At 39.2% G+C, this 23037-nt stretch overlaps 1 protein-coding gene across 9 annotated transcripts in view; it reads right to left on the reverse strand.

Annotated features, from left to right (window-relative positions):
• rap1gapb (RAP1 GTPase activating protein b) overlaps positions 1 to 18248 on the reverse strand; it is a 113322-nt gene extending 95074 nt beyond the window's left edge. For 5 of the 9 annotated variants that reach the window (XM_024802498.2, XM_004547501.6, XM_076884251.1 and 2 more), the window contains exon 1: positions 17995 to 18247. The gene's annotated coding sequence lies outside the window, so the exon portion shown is untranslated. Of the gene's footprint in view, positions 1 to 17994 lie in introns of all 9 variants that reach the window. The other 4 variants (XM_076884253.1, XM_076884252.1, XM_076884257.1 and 1 more) reach the window with 2 other exon arrangements.
• Positions 18249 to 23037: the final 4789 nt, after the last annotated feature.

Below are 23037 nucleotides of genomic sequence, written 5' to 3' on the forward strand. Positions count from 1 at the left end.
CAGCATAAAAAAAAAAAAAAAAAGGCGGCCAAATCAAATATGTGGCACTACGTGCTGTGGTGACCTCTTGTGAGTAAGGCGGCAGCTGAAATTGACTTTCTTTCATTCTTTGTTTCTTTTATTTACTTATCTTTGTGTGATTTTGTTCCAAGTGTTCCATTTGGCACATGTAAAATGTATGAACTGCTTATTACAGCCAAGGGGTCCATTTCTGAACGTATGTGAAAAACATTGCTTGGAGAGTGAGGGGTGGTTTTGATGCTCTGCAGTGAGTTTTCGTCTGCTGATTTGTTTCATTTTTGCTTCACTTTCTGGTGTGTATTTAAAAAAAAAAAAAAAAAAAAACACACACATTTGGCATAGCTTGCATAACTGATGCAGCAAAATTATGACTGATCTATTCAGGAAGTTCACTTTTTAATTGAAGAGCTTTTTTAACTGGCTTTATTTGCTGTATTATGAAGTCAAGAGGGTTAATATTTGCATTTGTTTTCTCTGCATTATAAATATATGCAATAATATATTGTTATACGTATTTTTTTTTCCCTTTGTGTGTGTGTGTGTGTGTGTGTGTGTGTGTGTGTGTGTGTGTGTGTGTGTGGAGCTGAAGGTGAATGTCACGTCACACCAGAGGTGACAGACCCGAGGTTTGTGTGCTGTATGAGTAATGGGAAGGTTCGTGCCACCAACGATGCCCGTCAACCCCTCAGAGCACGATGACTCTTATCACTAAACTCGTTTCTGCTTCCTGACCTTTCAACAGTCAACCGCTAACCTTTCTCAACCCCCACAGAACCCCAGCAAAAGAAACCATTTCTTCTTTGCATATGAGGTATGCTGCAGAGAATTGAAGAACAGAAATCTGCCAGATCGATGGAAAAACTAAGGATAAAGGAGCGGATCAATCACTGTTAAATCAAGAATGTCTAGCTGTTGAAAATTACCACCAGACTCTCTTCAGCTCTAAAAGATTTCCATCATATTTCTGTTATTTGGGTTTCGTCACTCAAGCATGTATTGTTTGCTTCTTCAGCATCACCCCGGAGCATCAAAGGCCTGTATATTCAATGTATAGCTTTGATACCACCTCGGTACTACAATGACAAGTGTTTAACTAGCTGGGGGAAATGCCATCAAAACCAATACTGCTATAACAAGTAATGAAAATGTGATGACATTTGTTTGTTGTCATGATGACAACATGGTAAACAAAGTGGAATATTTAGCTCTTTCAAAACCAGATATTTTTCTTAGGAGTTGGCAAATAATAGCCTGAAACACAATTCCAAGTGTCGCTTCATGTCCACCTCAATTACTTTAAGGTCAAAACATATCACTCCATTGTTGACAGCTTTTTGTATTTCCCTCAGGTTACAACAACCATCTTAAAATTGTGTTTTTACTTACTTTTACTTCCCTTGTAAAAGGGACATTTATAAAGAGAAAGTTCACAATTATAATTTACAACTGAGGAATGCAAGGAGGTCCTACTTCTCTGACATCATCACTAAAAACAGCCATAATGCTCGGGTCTTATTTTCTACAGTTGACAGGCTAACAAACCCTCCTGTGTCAGTGGCAGCTGAACTTCATTCGACCATGGCCTGCAATGACTTTGCCAAATTCTTCACTGAAAAAATCCAAAAAATTAGACAAGCAATTGGTACATCAACAGCAGATCCAGGATATGTACTGTGTCCACCAAAAAACTGTTTAAACACCATGAAACAGTTTCAACCTATTAACAGCAAAGACCTGGAGGACATCTTAGGTCAACTGAACTCCTCCTCCTGCTGTTTAGATGTCCTGCCAACAAGTTTTTTCAAAAAGGTCTCAAAGACTTTAGAGTCAGACCTGTTACAGATCGTCAACTTTTCTTTATTATCAGGTGTGTTTCCAGAATCACTAAAAACTGCTGTAATCAAACCTATACTGAAAAAGGACAATCTTGACAAGACACAAATGAACAACTACAGGCCGATCTCAAATCTCCCGTTTTTAAGTAAGATCATTGAAAAAGCAGTTTCTCAACAGCTCAGTTACTTCTTAAAACAGAATAATTTCTACGATGCCTTCCAGTCAGGTTTTAGACAGAACCACAGCACTGAAACCGCTCTGACCAAAGTGTTTAATGACATGTCTGAATACAGACAGTGGAAAAATGTCAGTCCTAGTTTTACTGGATCTCAGTGCAGCATTTGATACAGTTGACCACAACATATTACTCAAACGACTGGAGAACTGGACAGGTCTTTCAGGAACTGTACTAAACTGGTTCAAAACATACGTAGAAAACAGGAAATACTTTGTATCAATAGGTAACTTCACATCTGAGCAGACAAGTATCACATGTGGAGTTCCCCAAGGTTCCATCTTGGGACCCCTTCTGTTTAACATCTACATGCTCCCACTGGCACAGATTATAAACAACAACAAAATAAACTATCACAGCTATGCAGATGACACACAAATATATATCACAATGTCACCAGGAGACCGAGGCCCTGTACAGGCTCTTGGTAAATGCATTGAGGAAATCAATGACTGGTTGTGCCACAATTTTCTCCAGCTAAACAAAAACAAAACTGAGGTAATAGTCTTTGGCGCCAAAGAAAAACGATTACAGGTCACCAGAGAACTTCAATCTATACATCTAAAAACCACAAACCAGGCGAGAAATTTGGGTGTAGTGATGGATGCAGACCTAAACTTAGAAAAACACATTAAGACAATAACAAAGTCAGCTTACTATCACCTCAAGAATATATCAAGGATAAAAGATCTGATGTCTCAACAGGACCTGGAAAAACTAGTCCATGCATTCATCTTTAGTAGGCTTGATTACTGTAACAGCATCTTTACAGGTCTACCTAAAAAAATCAGTCAGACAACTACAGCTCATTCAGAACGCTGCTGCTCGAGTCCTCACTAAGACCAAAAAAGTGGACCACATCAGTCCAGCTCTGAGGTCCTTACACTGGCTGCCTGTCCGTCAGAGGATAGACTTTAAAGTTCTGATGCTGGCCTATAAAGCTCTGAATGGTTTAGGACCAAAATACATCAATGACCTCCTGACCCAGTATGAACCATCCAGATCCCTCAGGTCATCTGGATCCGGTCTTTTATCAGTTCCCAGAGTCAGAACCAGACACGGAGAAGCTGCATTCAGCTTTTATGCTCCTTATACAGTGGGGCAAAAAAGTATTTAGTCAGCCACCGATTGTGCAAGTTCCCCCACCTAAAATGATGACAGAGGTCAGTAATTTGCACCAGAGGTACACTTCAACTGTGAGAGACAGAATGTGAAAAAAAAAATCCATGAATCCACATGGTAGGATTTGTAAAGAATTTATTCGTAAATCAGGGTGGAAAATAAGTATTTGGTCAATAACAAAAATACAACTCAATACTTTGTAACATAACCTTTGTTGGCAATAACAGAGGTCAAACGTTTACTATAGGTCTTTACCAGGTTTGCACACACAGTAGCTGGTATTTTGGCCCATGCAGATCTTCTCGAGAGCAGTGATGTTTTGGGGCTGTCGCCGAGCAACACGGACTTTCAACTCCCGCCACAGATTTTCTATGGGGTTGAGGTCTGGAGACTGGCTAGGCCACTCCAGGACTTTCAAATGCTTCTTACGGAGCCACTCCTTTGTTGCCCGGGCGGTGTGTTTTGGATCATTGTCATGTTGGAAGACCCAGCCTCGTTTCATCTTCAAAGTTCTCACTGATGGAAGGAGGTTTTGGCTCAAAATCTCACGATACATGGCCCCATTCATTCTGTCCTTAACACGGATCAGTCGTCCTGTCCCCTTGGCAGAAAAACAGCCCCATAGCATGATGTTTCCACCCCCATGCTTCACAGTAGGTATGGTGTTCTTGGGATGCAACTCAGTATTCTTCTTCCTCCAAACACGACGAGTTGAGTTTATACCAAAAAGTTCTACTTTGGTTTCATCTGACCACATGACATTCTCCCAATCCTCTGCTGTATCATCCATGTGCTCTCTGGCAAACTTCAGACGGGCCTGGACATGCACTGGCTTCAGCAGCGGAACACGTCTGGCACTGCGGGATTTGATTCCCTGCCGTTGTAGTGTGTTACTGATGGTGACCTTTGTTACTTTGGTCCCAGCTCTCTGCAGGTCATTCACCAGGTCCCCCCCGTGTGGTTCTGGGATCTTTGCTCACCGTTCTCATGATCATTTTGACCCCACGGGATGAGATCTTGCGTGGAGCCCCAGATCGAGGGAGATTATCAGTGGTCTTGTATGTCTTCCATTTTCTGATGATTGCTCCCACAGTTGATTTTTTTCACACCAAGCTGCTTGCCTATTGTAGATTCACTCTTCCCAGTCTGGTGCAGGTCTACAATACTTTTCCTGGTGTCCTTCGAAAGCTCTTTGGTCTTGGCCATGGCGGAGTTTGGAGTCTGACTGTTTGAGGCTGTGGACAGGTGTCTTTTATACAGATGATGAGTTCAAACAGGTGCCATTCATACAGGTAACGGGTGGGGGACAGAAAAGCTTCTTACAGAAGACGTTACAGGTCTGTGAGAGCCAGAGATTTTCCTTGTTTGAGGTGACCAAATACTTATTTTCCACCCTGATTTACGAATAAATTCTTTACAAATCCTACCATGTGGATTCATGGATTTTTTTTTCACATTCTGTCTCTCACAGTTGAAGTGTACCTCTGGTGCAAATTACTGACCTCTGTCATCATTTTAAGTGGGGGAACTTGCACAATTGGTGGCTGACTAAATACTTTTTTGCCCCACTGTATCTGGAACAAACTCCCAGAAAGCCTCAGATCAGCTGAAACACTCAGTTTATTTAAATCCAGGTTGAAGACTCACCTGTTCTCAGCTGCATTTGAATAAAGCACCAAATCCACACTTTAAGCTTAAATTTCAAAACTTACATTTAACTACTGATTTTATCTACTGTTCTGATTTTATCTGTTTTGATTTTATATACTGTTGTTTGTTTGTTTGTTAATTAGTTAGTTAGTTTATTTGCTTGTTTTATTCAATTTTAAATCATGCTTTTTATTTGTTCTTGTTTCTAATGTCTCTGTAAAGCACTTTGAATCACCTTGTTGTTGAATTGTGCTATACAAATAAACTTGCCTTGCCTTGCCTTGCCTTGTTGCTGTCATGAAGAAACTGACTTCAGATTGTTTAAGTGTATTGAGACAATCATCATTTGATGTAATCAAAGTTGCAAAAATGCTATTGATATTACTATTACTCCTACTACTACTACTACTACTACTAATAATAATAATAATAATAATAATAATAATAATAATAATAATAATAATAATAATAATAGGTTTTTATGGTATTAAAAAAAATAAAAAATGAAGTAATTAATTTTAAAAAAATCCCAGGTTATTTCTGAAACAACTCCAGCCGAGACTGCATTTTTGCAGTTTTCACAAATATAGATGACAAGGAATGTGTCATCCTCCACCGCAGCACAAACCCCAGTCTGCAAATGCTTGTGTTGTTTTATAGTTCCAAAATATAGAGACCAAAATGACAGTTTGAAGATAAATATTGTGCAGCAGCAAACTTCAGAGAATAAAGTCCCTCTGTTTGTGCTCTAGTTCAAGATTCTCAGTCTTATGTTTTGGTAGCCGGTCCAGTCATGCATGTGGGTTCCATTTATGCAAAGACAACAGTTAAAAATATCATAAAGAGAAATTTTCAGACAAGTACTGTATAATTTGTATAATTATGTGCAATATCGTCAGCTCAGTGGAGAGTCTCTAGTGCATGTTTGCTGGTATCCTCTGCTCTTCATTTAATATTGCCTCTTGACAAGCCTTTATTCAATCTGCAGGTATTAAAAATGTACAGACAAGAAACAATTATATTTTAAATAAAGACAAATATTTAAGTTGGAACAATAACTCCAATATTTCCAATATTCTCCATCTACACTTGACATGATCACATGACAGCTGTCCTAATCCACCAGTTGATGTGTGTACATGTGCGGGTCATTATAATAGCTTCTACTCAAAAATATGCTGACTTTATGGCCCAGCTAGTCTTTTCTTCCCAGGAAGGTGAAACACCAATACCAGGAAATGGTTGCCAAAGTTGAAAATTAATAAATTTTTTTGATCATTTATTTTCCTGGCATCGAAAAGGTGCCGCTCTTGGCAGCAAAAATTTCCTCCTCAGTTGCCATATCACAATGGTGAGCGCAGGAACACCAGAGTGCCAGCTTTTAAAACTAGATGACGTTCAGCTGTTCTCACTTTTCAAGCCGCTGGGCTTCCAGAGCATGAGCATCATTAACATGTTTGAGAAAACCAGCACACATGGATTAATACTCAGGTCGATCATGGCACAAAGCAAATTGCAGTTATTTAAACGGGGGTTCCAGGCAGCTAAATTCTGTTTGCTTTTCCTGTAAAGTTATCATATCCCATAAAGTAACTAAAGCTACATTAATGGGAAATATGAAAGCATAAAACACATTTTCTATCGGATGAGATGTGCATATAGATGACCTCAGCAGGTTAAATGGACTCCACTTCTTGGCTATTTTATTAATGAATTGCTGCTGCTCCTATTCCGCTGGTGCCTAGCACTGCTCCTCTAAAGCTCTAAACACACCATCTGACATCATTTAAAATCTGGCTCTCTCTCAGTGCATCAGGGCTGATGCTTCTCAGGAGGACAGAGAGGGGGATGACTTGGCTGCCTGTAATTCAGGATGAAACTCATTCTCAGTAATTTTCCAGCAGAGAATGTAAAACCACAGGGTTTTGTTGTGCTTGCAGAAAAATGTGAAAGTGTGATAACATATTCTATAATGACAAAAGTGTAAGTGGAGGACGTTTTGATAACATCATCAGCCTCTGCAGGGGTGCGGCTGACACCTGGATGCTATTGGAAGAACAGCGGCAAAGGCAATCAAAGAACAAATCAGTGGCTGAAGGAAAAGCGAGCCCTCCCAGATGCTTATCTCAGACTGGTCTTTGAGGAAGTGCAAAGTTGACTGGTTGGTATCCATTACATGTGCAGACAAGAGGTGAATGATCAGAGTGCTACAGCACTTCTAGCTGGTTATAAAGCAGCAACATGAAATGGGATCTGTGATAGCAATAAGGAATACTAAACAAGATTCCTATTATAACATCCCACAAAAACTATATTTTACAGTTCTAGAATCAAAAGAGTACAAGGAGTTTCTTGACCAGGTAAATATGGACTGTACTGCTAAGCATTAAGGTTTTATCAACAATGGCATAAGTTAACTATGTGAAAAATAACTATACAAATGTTACTATATCAGACTTCCACGTGAAAATGAGAGCAAATCAAGTTATTAGCTTTAGAGAAGCGGCTGTCTGTGGTTTGTGATGACACTGAACTTGAGTCTTTGACAGAGCTCCACAGATAGCTAATATACCAGCGTCACACTCAGACACCTCATTAAGGTCAATTACATGTAGGTGTCTGTAATTATGGAGAATAGAGGGCATTTTTTAGAGGCTCTCTCAGCTTTAGATATTCTCTTCATTTGCCTTGATTCATACTGGCATGAAACTATTCTGCTTATGAGGAAAATTTTAAAAACACCCAGTAAATTTTGGAGTGGAACAGAATCACCTCGTTTAAAAATACGTGATTAGCAGAGGACGCATTCTCTGAGTGCCCTTACAGCTCAGTCACAGCTTCAGTCATTTTGTTTTGTAACTCTGCAGTTTCAGAAAGTGTTGCTCTCATCTACCTGCTTTCCCAACCAGTAGTGTCACCTGACACTGTTCCTCTTTCCACTCACCTTTCTACTCAGCTAAAAATCCTGCAGTCTACACAAAGGTTATATATTTGGGTTTTCCACTAGTTCAGCATATAGTCTCCTATACAGTGAATCAGCTAATTTCAGGTGCTATAAATGTTATCCACTACATGCTGCTCTAAACAAAGGCACATTACACACCAAAAAGTAGGGCAGAGAAGTTGCACACTACAGACATCAAACAAGACTTCTTGCACTTACATAGAGCTCCTGTCACTCTTCTACCAGCTTGAGAAATGTGAACAGATTTGTATTTTTATTCTAATGTTGTGGAACGAGATATCATCTATAGCACTTGATTATCCAAAAAATGATGGCACAAAGCGAGTATGCAAGTAGAGTCTTAAATGTAACAAGGGTTTCCTAGGGGGGTCCAGTTCAATTCAATTCAGTTTCATTTATCTAGTGCCAAATCACAATCGCAATCTCCTCAAGGTGCTTCAAAGTATGTAGCAAACATTATATTGACACATTTACACAGACCAATAACCATGTTACAATAATGTGTCTACTATTTTGGATGCGTGACAATGTGCCATCAAGTGAATAACACTCCAATCACAGAGGCTTAGAGACTGGTCAGTGGCCATCTGGCAACCACCTGTTGCTAGGGAAAAGCATATATTCTGTCTTTGTGATTGATTTGGTTGCCAGCATACTGCTGCAATTGAATGGATGGGATGAACTTGTCAACAAAAAGTAGTGAAACTGTGAGAAGTGTGACACGAAGCAACAATAGAGAAGTTTTCCCTTCAAAGTTTCAGCGCAGTGCCGCAGCCAATATGTTTCTTTTACTTTGAAGGTGAATCTTTTCCATTGTCAGTTTGTGTCACACGCTTTCACGTGTTATTACTGCTAAGGTGGTAATTAGCGAGTTGAGACAAACGTGAAAAACTACACCCAACCACATTATGTGATATACATACTTTAAAAAATGAGTGTTATACTGTATGGAAAATAACCTTTGTTCTGTGAATTGGTTTCAGGAGTGGGTAAGACTGAAATTTTGTTCCATTAGGAAGACCAAGCCAAATACAGTCTTGAGGCAGTTTTATATATCCAATTGGAAAAGCAGCAACTGCTGCTTTGGGCTTTAAGTTTGGTCATTGAGTTGTTATTACTTGTTGGAGATTCAAGGAATTTTGCTCACAACCTGGAATTCTAATCTTCTAATGTTTTCAAAGAGGTTAGAAAGGCTGAATAAAGCAAATATACCACCTTGAAATATTTCCCAACAACTAGTCTAGGTGAAATCTAAACGGTTCACTGCAATAGTATTTGATATTCAGATGTACTGTACTTTGGATACAGGAGAGGGATGAGCATCTTAAACTTGACTCATTCATCCTGAAACGTCACAAGAATAAAGCTTTTTCATTAAATGAATTATGACAAACTAGGGGCACTGTGTTTAAGAAACAACAAATTTACACCTGGTGCAAAAGTCCTCTTGCAGCCCAGCAGACTAAATGCTATGACAGTTACTGCTCCCATGGAAGTAAAGCCCAGAGCCACAGATGTTACTCGGGATACAGAAAGAGGTAGGGACACACAAGGCTTACAACTAACAGAACCTGAGAGCTACTGGTGTTCAGAAACTGTGACGCAGCACTCGAGGCAAGGAAGTTCAAGGCAGTGAGTGGACATTAGTGAGATGGTTTTTTTGCTGGGAATTCTGATTATTATTTTAATGGGTTATTTGCAGAATATAAGAAAATTAATTGTATTCCAAAGCTTATTTGTCTTTCTCGTCTGTAAGCCCACTAAAAGAAATTTCTGCAGACGAAGAGGAGAAAATGTCAGTCAACATGATAGAAAGCAGTTGGGCAGCAATGTGTAGACATACACCACAGACAGTGTAAATAACTAACTTGTGATTATTAATGAGTTTCATGTTTTAGTTAATAATATTAAAAACTAGAGATTGAGCACCAAAAGGAATCGTGAAATTGTTTAGGTTACATTTACACTAAGGAAAATGAACTGATGACCAGGTGTTATCAACTTGCAACATCCATCCCTTTTCCAGTGGTTTCAGGTCTGAGACCACTAACCAATCAGGTGCCATCTTCAAACCAACAAAACAGCCATAAAATAGGGATAAAAGAGCAACAATACAGAGTCAACTTTGTATAACTTTTTAGTTTAAATGGGTCAAGTTGGCAGTTACATTCAATATGTTTGCGATAATACCGCGATTAATTGTGATAAATCACAAATCCGTTGTCGTCTGTTGCCAGCCAAGAGTGGACTCGCAGAATCTGCAATGGTTGCGACTTTCTCAACCACAGACTGGGTCAGATCTAAAGTGATCTAAAATACTCATGAGAACTGAGACTTGGGTGGAGCACAGGATTCATCCGGAGAGTTACTTTGTTACAAACTATTCTACTGTATAAACCTGAAGTCTGTAATAATAATAATAATAATGGATTGCATTTATATAGCGCTTTTCGAAACCCTCAAAGCGCTTTTACAATTCCACTATTCATTCACTCTCACACACTGGTGGAGGCAAGCTACAGTTGTAGCCACAGCTGCCCTGGGGCAGACTGACAGAAGCGAGGCTGCCATATCACGCCATCGACCCCTCTGACCATCACCAGTAGGTGGCAGGTGAAGTGTCTTGCCCAAGGACACAACGACCGAAACTGTCCAAGCCGGGGCTCAAACCGGCAACCTTCCGATTACAAGACGAACTGCCAACTCTTGAGCCACGATCGCCCTTGTGTGTGTAACAGATGACGTGTACGATGTGTAGACGAAGACAAAGCAGTATTAACAGATAATGTCAGATCCAAAGCCATCTGTGTGTTAATGAATCGTGTGAAACTGAATTGGAGTTATGCACCAGGGCTGCTGTCCCACTTTGTGAAGTTTGAAGCTCTTGCAATAAAAAAAATCTTTGCAGAAATGTTATGCACACAGTTTGTTGGTTTTGCTGTGATGGGCCAATAGAGAGGAGAGACAGAGAGAGCGAGAGCAGCCAGCCTCGTGAGTGAAAAGATCTTGACCTGATTGTCATTCACTGCATCATCAACAGTTACAACTTGCAGTCCATGATGCTGAAAATACATTACAGAGCAGAGTCATTTTTGCATATTTTAATTCTGGTAATTCTAAATCATTTGTATTGTAGCATTTGACTGCATGTGTCTAAAGGGGAAAGCATGAGACTGGGAACACTAAGCGTATGAATTCAAGTAATGCTAACATCTTATAAAACAAAGGTAGAAACATGAATGTTGTTCTGTGTTTGCACACTGCTGAGAAAAGAGGGAAGGGGGTGTAGAAATGAGACTAAAAGTGTGAAACACTGGAAAATAAGGCTACGTTCACACTGCAGGTCTTAATGCTCAATTCAGATTTTTTGATCAAATCCGATTTTTTTGTCTGCTTGTTCACACTACAAATAAAATGTGACAGCAAACGCGCTCTAATGTGAACCCTCAAAGCGGCCCACATGCGCAAAAGAAGACGTCACACAACGCGCTCTGTTTAGACCCAGACCAAACAGTATTGTTTGACTGATGGCCTTAATATAAAGACTTGTTTCGGACTTTACGTTTCCCAATTTGCTTTAAGTTATAAAGTTATTTTGTTATTTACATATGGCCTAATAATTGTCCTTATTGCTGTTTTAGAGAGGAGCGGTGCTTCAAAGGATAGTTGCAGATTTCTGTCAGAATCTGCAGATTATACAGGACAAATAAAATGTTCACGTTTCTCCAATGTTGTCTTCCCAACAGTTTCACTGACATCTACACTGGATGGCCCGAAAGCGTTCTCGATGTCTTCTCCGGCGCTGATAATTGCCGTCTGTCTTGTGTCAGAGACGTAAAAGACGGATTTAATGCAACATGACCAGTCTATCAGCAGTCGCTTTCTAAAACATCAGATATGTATCGGATTCAGTACCACATACGAAAATGACCCAGATCGTATTTGAAAATATCAGATTTATGCCGTTCACACTGTCATACCATGATCAGATATGGGTCGCATAGGGTCAAAAAAGTCGGATTTGATGCGCTTTCGCCTGCAGTGTGAACGTAGCCTAAGATGCACCTTGCATCAGGATTCCCCTGCTCCCTCTTTCATTTCAGTGCTCCGATAAGTTCAGCTCAGTCCTGCTCCGTTTCAAAAAACACCAGTGTTATTGCAGAGTAGATTTGTAGGGCTCTAAATATTCAGTAAACAGTGACAGTACAAAGAGTGACAGTACACTGTTTACTCAGGGCAAAAGTGTTGGCACAGAGCTCACAGCTTTGAGCCATCCACGGGTGCCAATTATGCACCTCTTCGGATAACACCCCCCCCCCCTCAAATCAAGCAAGTAAAAAACTCCTAGCAGCAAACTCACACACATACCAGGTGCAAAATAAGACATGCTTTTCTGCATTCAGTTTAACACAATTTGCTGTAAATTGCTAGTTAGAAACCTCAGGAACTTGGCTTTGTGTTTTCTTATCTGATATAGCAGGTATTTCTGCAGGGTACCAGTTTACACATTTACTTAACAACTGCAAGGATGGTGGTTCGAACTGGTTAAAACTAGCTGGGGACACAAATCCCCTGGGGGGTTGTGTGGAAATCTGCCGAATCATACATGAGGACCTACCCACTGCGGCAATCCCCTTGTGACAAAGGAACAGCCAAAACTAGTTTTTACCACATGATGGACCAGATGAGTTGTGGTCATTGGCATAGACTGACTGACTGATTGCAGCATGTTAGCAATCTGTCTGCATTTAATTCTTCGTCTAACCTTCACCAGTCTGAGAGTAGTTGCAGTCAGATTGGGTGACCTTTTTTGGAGGTAGCCTGAGTTTGAGGATTCTGCACGCTCAACCTCTAAGTGATCACAACTTTTGCCATCAGCCCTAGAGAGACAGCAATTACTTGCCAGTTAAGGATTTTCCTGATCACACTAGTGTGACCGAGTCCTTACTGAGGTCACACAATGAGAGGGATGAGGGTCATAACATTTTATCCAATACCAAGTTTTTTTTTTTGTACAATCAGAGTCACCCCCTGCTGGCCATTAAAGAATGCAAGTTTAAAGCATTTGCTTCAATTTTTCAAATTCAGGAGTTACCTCCATCTTTTATACATTTCACATCATACATAAAGTATCCAACAAGCTAGTGTTCAAGAAAATGTTTGCTTAGTAACAATACAGTCATAGTCCAGTTTTGTACTGGCAAATAAATGAGACAAACTAGCTATATTATTGCTGGTGCTTAAAGCTTTTATCTAATTAATGCTGTTGATAAAATAGCACAACCTAATGTGTGATAAAGTCATTATAGTAAATATGAGCACAGCTGTGATACGGGCATAAACCACAGTTCCACAACAGCCCTTAATCTAGGATTAAATCTAGCTCAAAGGGTAGCCTGATGTTAGCTTTTTGCTCCCTTATGTAGCTTGTGTCTTTGAAGAGACATGAAATGGATTTTTCATATATAAATTGTTGATTTTGCTTTACCTTGCAACAAAAAAAAAAAAAAAAAGTGGCATAGACTAGCAAGCTTTTAGTACTGTGTTCTCAGTCAAGATTCCACCGTCTGTGCCTCTTCAGTACAGCGGGAGCTTGTTCCAGGGATCAGTGGGATAACTTCAACGGCATTTTGTCTTGCTATTGTTCACTATATGTTCATCTTCCTGCAAAAATGGATGCAGAGATGATGGTCTTACCGAAATGCAAAAACAAACTAAGCACGCCATGCTTGTACTTACCATGTCATGTAATGTCACTTGACACATTTACAATTCATAGTACTGCGACTTTACCTCCGAGCCATAATTCTTTCCCCCCTCCCATTCCACTTGTCTTTCATCTATGGTTTATAGGCTTTACATACTTAAATTTTCCTTTCATCTTCCGATCCTCTGAGGAAATCAGTGTCAGCCGACAGAATGAGGGAAACTGTGAGATTCATCTGATTCAGTGTAGCATGAATCAACCTGAGATTCAAATTGACACTTGTGTATCTGCAGAAATGCACATGAGCATGTGTGCGCAAGCGTGTGTCTGGATGTGTGATTGGAGGTAGGTCATTTCTTGGTCATAAAAACAGACTCTTGTTCAAAGACAGTTACAGCATCTGACAGGCTGTGTCTAACATGATAATGTGTTTAATGCCCCCGATACATGTGACAAACTACATATATTTTCAAGGAACAACACTCAGCACTTTGAATGCATCAAACAAACAAAAAAATTAACTAACGCTTTATCTCTTTCATTCCGTCTCATTTTTGAGATGTAATATAAAAAAATAAAGTGTCTCTAGTTTTAACCTATTTTTCTCATGTCACAGAAATCATTGAACAGTCACAAAGACAGACAAAGACTTGTCTTCATCGTCATCAGAAATGCTTTCACCATTAAAATTTATTCAGGTTTCTCACAAATATGGGAAAAATATAAAGCGGTGTCTCTCGAAAGCTTTGATTTTGATCTAATTCTTAGCTCTATGTTATAAGGGGAAGGGAACTAAGCCATACCTGCAAGCGATTCTTTTTGTTCTTTAGCCCAAATCTCACTCCTGCCTTTCCAACAGGTTGAAAATTTAATGTGTTTTTAGGCATCCTGGAATGTAACCAATGTGCACTCCACTGTGTAGAGAAGGAGAATGTAACCCAGTTTATTTTCTGTAGCTGTAATTTATATATTTATGCTAAGTGCCTCACACGCAGGCTGCCGATAGATGCTACAATTTACCAATGTTCCCTAAACACCTTACAATTAGGCTGTTGCTAGAAGGTATTTATTTTGGATGAGCATATAGAAACAGTCAGCCAAATGGTGAAGCTTCATCAGGCAGTGAGCAACACAGGAACAGACATCTGTTTTTAGAGGGGTGGCAGGAAACAAAATAAATACTTAAAGTCACTGAGACTGAAGATTTTGTTTGTGCATTGGTGCTTTGGATTAGGTGATTCGAGTGTGATTATATAGCTTCCACACTCTGGCACGTCTTGCATTTGGGATCGCTTGTGAATAATGCAGGAACCCCTCCAGCCGGTCTATAACACCCAGCACCCTTCCCACCCTATTCATTAAAATCAGACCAGCAGTGCGTCAGTCATGGTCTCGCAGAGTCTTAAAATTGGATCTTTATTAACTGCATCCTTAACCTGCTGGTCTGTGTGATTTTTAAACAACAGAGCACTGCCACTGTCAGAGAATGGTGTGTTGTTAGTCCAATAGCTCTGCAGGTTTTCTACTTTAATAGAACAATATACACAGCAGCAGAGCCTTTAGCATATATGTACTGTTTACTGTTAATATGTACTGTAATATCTTTCTGAATTTGCTTAATCCTGAAATATTAGTAATGGTCTTTATTGAAATAAATGGCATCTTGCTTAATTGCAGTGTAAGCAAGTGCATGGAGTTCTGGGTCATTCAAAGAATATTTAAATAAGATAAAGTCGTGTAAAAGTAATTTTCCTGGGTTGCAATTCAGTCTGCTTGCAGTTTAAATGTGTAGACATATCTCCGTATTTAAAACTGCAAGTGAACGTATCTGAACAACATGGTAAAGGTTTGACGATAATAGCAGGGAAATGCCTGCCGAGTAAAAGCTTTTCAGAATTATTGAAAACACTATCAGAGCCACTTAAGTAAAAACCATGTCAATAGAGGGGGTTTTCAGTGCAACATTGAAGTGGAAGAACAAAAGAGAGACTAAAGAAAAGGAAGGCAGAATTATGTCTGATAAAGACTTTTGTTTTTCACAAAAGAAAAAACGCCTCGCTTTGAAATTGTACAACTTTTGGTTTTGTTTACCCAGTAAATGCCAATGAAAAAGGACTAAAATTAAGTGTTTCAAGTCTGCCTGCACAGATTATGTATAGTTTTTAATCAATACGTTTAGGCCAAAAGAGTGAAGGGGGGTAGAAATATTCCAGATATATCTGAGGTGCTCTAATTATTAGAAGATTGATTATTATCATTATTTTTATGTGAATGTTGTCTAACACAAGCCTCAGACTAACCCTCACATCCAAAAAAGATCATCTTTAAACCTCAACCACTTGTGGAAATTGTCATCTGACTAAGGGAAAAGTGGCTTTGATTCTCCAAGGGTTTCCAACACTAATCAATCCACTCTGCTGATTGCATCACTCAGTGCAAAGATGGTTCATTGCACCTGTCATCATTACTTGTATTTACTTTCAGCTTCACCATCTGGGTATAAGATTATTTTAAATGTGTTTCTATAATAAAACACAACTCCCAACATCAACCAAGCAGCAGCAAACCTTTTAATTCACAGTGGTTTGAGGACTTATTAAACATTTATGATACATCACAGGGGTGAAAATCTATTCTACAACAAACAAACAAACCACATTGTTTAATAGCTATGAACATGTAAGTTAGTTTAGCATATATCCTAATATAGAAACATTTTGGACAATGCATTTTACTATTTGCATATCAGAAAGGTGTCTGGAAGTGGCGAAAGCAAAGGCTCAGCTATAAATGCAACAATTTCAGTACAGCCCAAGCTGTACTGCTAATTGTGTTTACTGCTTTTTTTATTTCCTATCTACATATTAACTGATTATCAAACTGAATTAAAGCTGGGGTGTAACGGAAGGAAAGTTAGAAGTTCTGCACATAGGTTATTAACATTTTAAAATAAAGGACTATGTATTTGTTCCCTTTTTTGGAACATTAAAAGTGAAAACTTTAATAGAATAGGACATAAGATGATTTACATTATTATGTCAAAACACAATTAATGGAAATGCAGTTTAAGATGGAAAAATGCACCAAACTTCCTCATTTATAGCCCTGCTCTGACAAAAAAAGAACATGCACAATACCCCCACAGCTATTCTTCATTTCTGGACAGAATAATCCAGTTTTTTTATGCTTTTCACCTCTTTGAATGAAGGACAAAGAACTTCATAGAGCATTAACTGAGTAAAACAAAGCAAAAGTTAAGCAAAAAACACCCATTTAATGAGCTTTCTCTATTACATAATCTATAAAAATCAACATCAGTTATTTGCTCCTTAAAATCATTACGTGAGTTTACATTCAGAATGCAATCAGGTTAGGTATGAATATATGATAGTGGCCAGCTGGGCATCCAGGATACCCAATACTGAGGTTCCATCACAGGCAGGTCATTGTTAAGACGCAGACCCATATCGGCCAGATGGACTGTGGAAGTAGTTCCAGTAATGCTGAACCAACGGAATCAATTCTCCTTCATGCTGTCAGCTTGCACAAGCTGCTACTAGAAACCTACTAAATTTCTAGCCTAATGCTGTTGACAGATGAAAATATGAAGTGGAGTCCTGAGGTGAGAAAGTATTGGTTGTTATGTTTTTATGTGCCAGTGCAGTCAAATATCTAAATGAAATAACCGATTTCCATCACATTACTTCACCACAGAAGCTCCCCAGCACTCCAACAGCCTTTTAGCAGCTGGTTAATCCCTTGTTCAGATGCCCAGTATGATGACAGAACTGTGCAGTTTCCCTAAAAATTCAGTAAGGTTCTTCAAATACTTTCTAAACAGAATCACCGTTTCTGTAACCAGCAGACTGTTCCATAATCAAACCACCAGCAGTGATAATTATCTAAACAAAAACAAAAATAAAAATATGGAAAAATATATCGATCATTTCCAAGCTTTCTTTTCTCGTGCTGAAAATTACTATAAAAATGTAAAAGAACATAAAGTTGGGGCGTTCAGTAGGCTAGTAAGCAAAAGCTTTAGAGCATTAAAATCAATTGCATTCCCATGCAAATTCCCATGTTTAATCAAGCTGCTTGGAAATGGAGATTTTCAATTTACTGCCGAAGCCTGAATTGATTGCACATCAAATGTTTAATTAAGCCTGCACGAACTGACAGAAACTAACACTAGTGTCTAAAGTCGAGCGATCAATAAGCATAAGCTGCGATTTGCAGCACTGTTGATGCAGTTTCATGTGTATCAGGTGCGCATACAGTACTCTGCACGCATTTAAATGACTACAACACAAAACAAATAAATTTTTAAAAAAAATAGTCTAAACTAGACTTTTAATCGGGTGTCGATGGCGCAGAACAACGCGAGAACACAAACAATCGATCAGCCAATGCAACAAGAATCAATTGTGCTGCTCCGAAAAGTTGTAGCCGCTCTCTTACCTTCACAGAGAATTATAAGGCGGCCGTCTTTACGCGCTTCCTCACTTCTGAGGTGGAAAAGGTCGGTCAGTGCTGAAATTCTGCAGAAGCGAATCGAGCAATTTCTTACTAAAGCACGGGTGTGGACGCGGTTTTAAAAAGCTGTCCCTGTTCCGCTGCCAGAGAAAGGAGGCGGCGCAGAGAAGTGCACGGATTCTCTCAGACCCTCATCTGATGCTCAAGTCTCTATTTTCCTTCCTTTCAAATCGCACATGCTGTCATTGTCACGTGACCATTCCCCGTTCGCTAATACGCTCCCTTCTACTCCTCCGTCCATGCACACTGGATAATGGTTCGGCGTACTATGCAGTCTTTAACAGCTGGGGAGAACACACATTTGCCCTATATGCACTATTATGTATTCTTTGCATGTGATTAGCGTCTGTGAATGCAGCGCAAGCAAAACCGCAAAAGAACAGAAGTAAAAGTAATTAAATGGTTAAGTAATTAATCACACCATTCATTAGATACTCACCTAAAGAGTAATACTGTTCAAATTGTCTCCTGAGAAGCAGTGTCTTTACTTAAAAACTGAGAGAAAACTAAATCACAGACAGCTCATTTCCTTCAAAATGCTTAATGGAACCATTTTCCTTCTCCACTAAAACCACTTTTGAGCCTCATCCTTCGTTCTTGTCATCTGTGTCCATCAGTGATCTGTGTTATGTTTTATTTTGTGCCTGAGGCACTGCTGATGTGAGGGAATTGATGTTTAAAGCTGCTTGGAGCCACATGAATTCAGCTTGTGAAATTATGGATCCCACGTGGCTATGAATCAAAATTGCTGTGGCTGACCCACCAAAGCTTCCATCTATTTTCTTAACCACTTATCCGACCAGGGTCAGTGGCGCTGGAGCCCATCCAAGCCAATGTTGGGGAAAGGGCAGAGTATCCCTCAACATGTTCCTAGCCTATTTGAGAGCTGACACAGAGACACAGACAATCACACATATGTATTTATTTCAGAATTTGGAGAGGCAAAGCATTAAATCCACACAGTGCACAGTGGGATATAGTGAAAAGAGACAAAACAAAATGAACAGTTTCATAAAGCTGCTACAATGTATGTAAGTTCTAACTTTTACTCCCTACCAGAAGCAAAACTGGTGCCATTATAAAAAAAAAGTTTAATTTCTTCCCCCGATAATTTTAGCAACACTTTTGCTCCTTTTAGTCTCATATTTCTTTTTTTTCCAAAGTAGTATCTCAGTGACAAACAACATTTTATCTGCACTGTAACTATCATAAATCTGTGGGCAAGATTCCAAATCTGGGCATGGATTGCAAATCCGTCGGATTATGAATCCGAGAGCACGGTTTATAAACTAACAGAACAGATTTCCACGTGCCTTTTTTCATCAGTCAAATCTAGGAGTCAGAGGTGCTTTAAGACTTCCATGCCCACATTTACAGATGGGACCACTGGCTAGCCTTTTGTGCACCATTTGTGAACTTTCTGTATTAGTGCAGGAAAATTCATCTGTGTTTAGCTTCATTTACTTCAAATAACTGAAGGCTTTAATGTCTGTTCCAAAAAGGTGCACACACTTACAGTTTGATATAGGCAGCACTTTAGATATGCATGATAATGAAAGTCTTGCATAAAGACAAATTACACACACATGGCCCCCTTAAGCACAAATTAGCTCTTCTCATAGTAATGTGACCCTGCAGTTATTAGATTTGCTGTAAGTTCACATTTTGATAAGATTGTGTTGCAGGAGGAAAACAAAGAGTCCAAAATGAAAATGAGTTTATCCTCTGGGGACAAACTTTCATGTTAAGGATGCAGGCATCCAAAACATCAAATGGGTGATGCTGCTGGTGCTCACCAAGAGTCACACAAAAACATGAGAATGTGCATTAAATAGAGAATTGCATGCAGTTACATCATTCACAGTAATGTGGCAAGTTTTTGTTGTAATACTGTGCTCCTAAAGGCCCTGTCTAGAAAAATGCAAAAAGTGAGTGAGTCCTTTGTTGGTTGGAATAGAACATCTAAGCAGGAGACTGCAAGTATTGTATTGGTTATTGCTCTTGTGCAACGTAAAACTCTTGGCTTGTACAGAAAACCCCAAAAACACAATACTGCAGACAGCAGTACAACTACACCTGCAAAATGATTCAAATCACTTGCATCTTTTTTAATGAATAAAAAGGGAGTAAGATTTGAGAAGGGAACTCTCTGTTGACTATGTCCTCTATAATACATGCAATACAGCCTGCAGTAGGTGAGCATCTCTTGTGTAACAGCATTATTTTTGATGCATTTTAATGAAGAGCGTATTACCTCAGCCCTCAAACCTCAGTTTGTGGTACGAATTCTGTTGATAGTCAAAGCCTGAAGGTCTTCTCTGTAAAGTCCCAAATTGAGTTTTTGTGAGGTAACTGGCTTGCTCTTCAGTGTTTAGATTGCATCCTTTTGGCATCGTGCAGATGGTGCCTTTCAAAAGGCTGTGTGGAAATTAGATTCTAACTGAAAAATAAGGAGCTGCAGTAACAGCTGGAGTGCTTTTTGTGCAGATGTGGAGCCATACTGTGTCTGGAGAACTGCTGCGCTAACGCTCACCTCTGCATGTCTTCTGTGGCTTTAACATTCTTGTCTACTTGTTGGTCATAACAATTTTTTTCCCATGTGTTTTGTTTTCTCTTATTTTCCCTTGCAACAGATAATCTCAACTTAAACTTTCTCCTTTTTGAAGCACCTTTAAAAACTTATTATTCACTTTCACCGGAATAAAAACTGATCTTCTTAACCGTAATCTTCTTAACAATTATGCAAACCTATCTAAAAGCAGGGACTGAGGGAACTTTCATACACATCCTTCTACTTCCTGCCACAGTTTGACCTTATAATCCTGACCTCTTATGGTTTTAAAATTCTGCTGGGGCTTACTCTTTGCTCTAACGCTCATACAGTTTATAGCAAACATGACAGAAATTTCTTGGTTCCAACTTTCAAAAGCTGTTTTCACGGCACAGAACTTTAGATGTAGCCAGTGCAAATCATTTGAAAATTATGTTACTGACATAAATTCATACCAGATAGTGATAAATACTGACTGAATGTAGAAAACGTGATTGTCCATTGATTAATGGAAGCCTAGTGGAGCTTTTCTACCTCAACGCTTCTATAAATTTTATTATTTCGACTTTAATTTTTTGCAGTTTTTCTGTGCTTTTAAACAAGTCATATTTCATGTATTGTATTTTACGAGCATATTGCGAGCACTTTAAATGTCTTCAGTTTTATTGTGGTCATATTTTTCAATATTGCAGCTTTTATTAAGACAGCCACAGAGGAGAAAAATTCGGATTCTTGTTTCTTGTAGGAAAATGGTCGATCTTAAAATCATGTTCATACTGTATGAAGTCCAGCTGGTCTGAGATCAGATATTCGGCAAATTGATATTGACTTTTTGGAACACCTGAAGCTTATTGAAAACAATTCACTCATCTCTTCTGACTCAACTGACATTATCTGGGAGGTTATTAGATTTTTGTGGCCTTGGAAAATTGAATCTAGGAAATCACAGTGCAACATTGGGAGCGCAGGCTGCGGTTATGGATGAATGTCACTTGAAAGTTGTGAAAGTAGAAAGGCACTCTGTCTTAATATTGCCCCAGTATGTATGGAACATACACTTTAACATGGTGACAGATTACTTTGTGAAAATTGTATTATACTACTATACTACTGACATACTGCAATCTTGTATAATTCAAGGAATTGCAAATCAGTTTGTCATCCTAAACCGTAATACTGAGAAACTGCTCATTTGCAAAAGGCAATTTCCATTATAGTTTTTTTTTTTAATTATTGGTTACTTCCTACTTCCTTTTGTTACTTTTGTTCCTTTTATATAAAACCGAACTCATTCGCCATTCAAAGCAGTGCACTGTTGTGATTTTCTGTGACGATGTAAACATTGTGCAGATTGAAAGTTATATCCAGGCTGAACAGGCTTGTTCCTGCCTTGGGCCGAGTGAGGTCACATTCTGCCTGTCAGGGAAAAGAGCGTCAAGGCCTCCTAATAGATCTGTATTTATTATTCAGACCTTGACTTCATGTTGAACAGACACATTGCAGGGAGATGTCAACATCATGTGCCTGTAACAAGCTGGACTGTCATTCTGTTTTGGAGATCGGGTTAATGAGTGGGAAGGTTTTAGTTTTGCTGTCAAGTAGAACAACCTGAGTGGTGGTTTCCACTCAGGTCTACAATCTGATCTAGAACATATCATTTTTTATAATGCAAGATTAGAGATAATTACTTCTCTCTCCAGCACATTTTAATACACATGTCATCGGTCAAATGCTAGGAGTAATTCAGCTAAAAAAGATTAGATTACTCACACATCTTTCTGTTAAAGCAGCACTGCCTAACTATTGTTGAACAATCCCCGGTGTGAAAACCAGCAGTAAGGCCTCATTTCCACAGACAAAGAGAAGGGTTGGCATCCTCCCGGCAACCGCCAGTTGCTACAGAAAAATGCATATTCACTAACCAGTTAGTGGGTAGCTGCTGGAGGTTGCTAACAGCTGCTAAGCTGCACTGAAAACCTCCTTGCAATTGCTTTGGTCACTGGCAGACTGTCAGTGTTAGTGAACTCTTTACTGGGAAGTAGTGAAACTGTGAAAAGTGTAATGCAAAATGGAAACAGACCATTTGCCTTCAGAAAACCTGCACCTCTCGAAAGCATTTTAGTTGCAGGAATGGGGCAAGTGGTTTACTTTAAAAACAAACATTCTCCTCTTCCAGGTTCCAGGTGGATTTCACTACTGCTCAGCTAGTTAGCAGGTGTTTGCAGACATGCGATTCTGTGCCATGCAAGCTACACTATCAGCAATCAAGGCAACTTGGTAGCAACCAAAGCAATCACAAGGAGGTTTTTGGTGCAAAGAATGATTATTACAGTTCAAACCCAGTATCTCCTTTTTACCAGTTAGGGTACCAGTGTTTTTTTCAAAATTGATGCTGATATTTCTAACAAAATATGTGC

This window comes from Maylandia zebra, linkage group LG5 (assembly GCF_041146795.1).
Source record: "Maylandia zebra isolate NMK-2024a linkage group LG5, Mzebra_GT3a, whole genome shotgun sequence".
Lineage (NCBI taxonomy): Eukaryota > Metazoa > Chordata > Actinopteri > Cichliformes > Cichlidae > Maylandia > Maylandia zebra.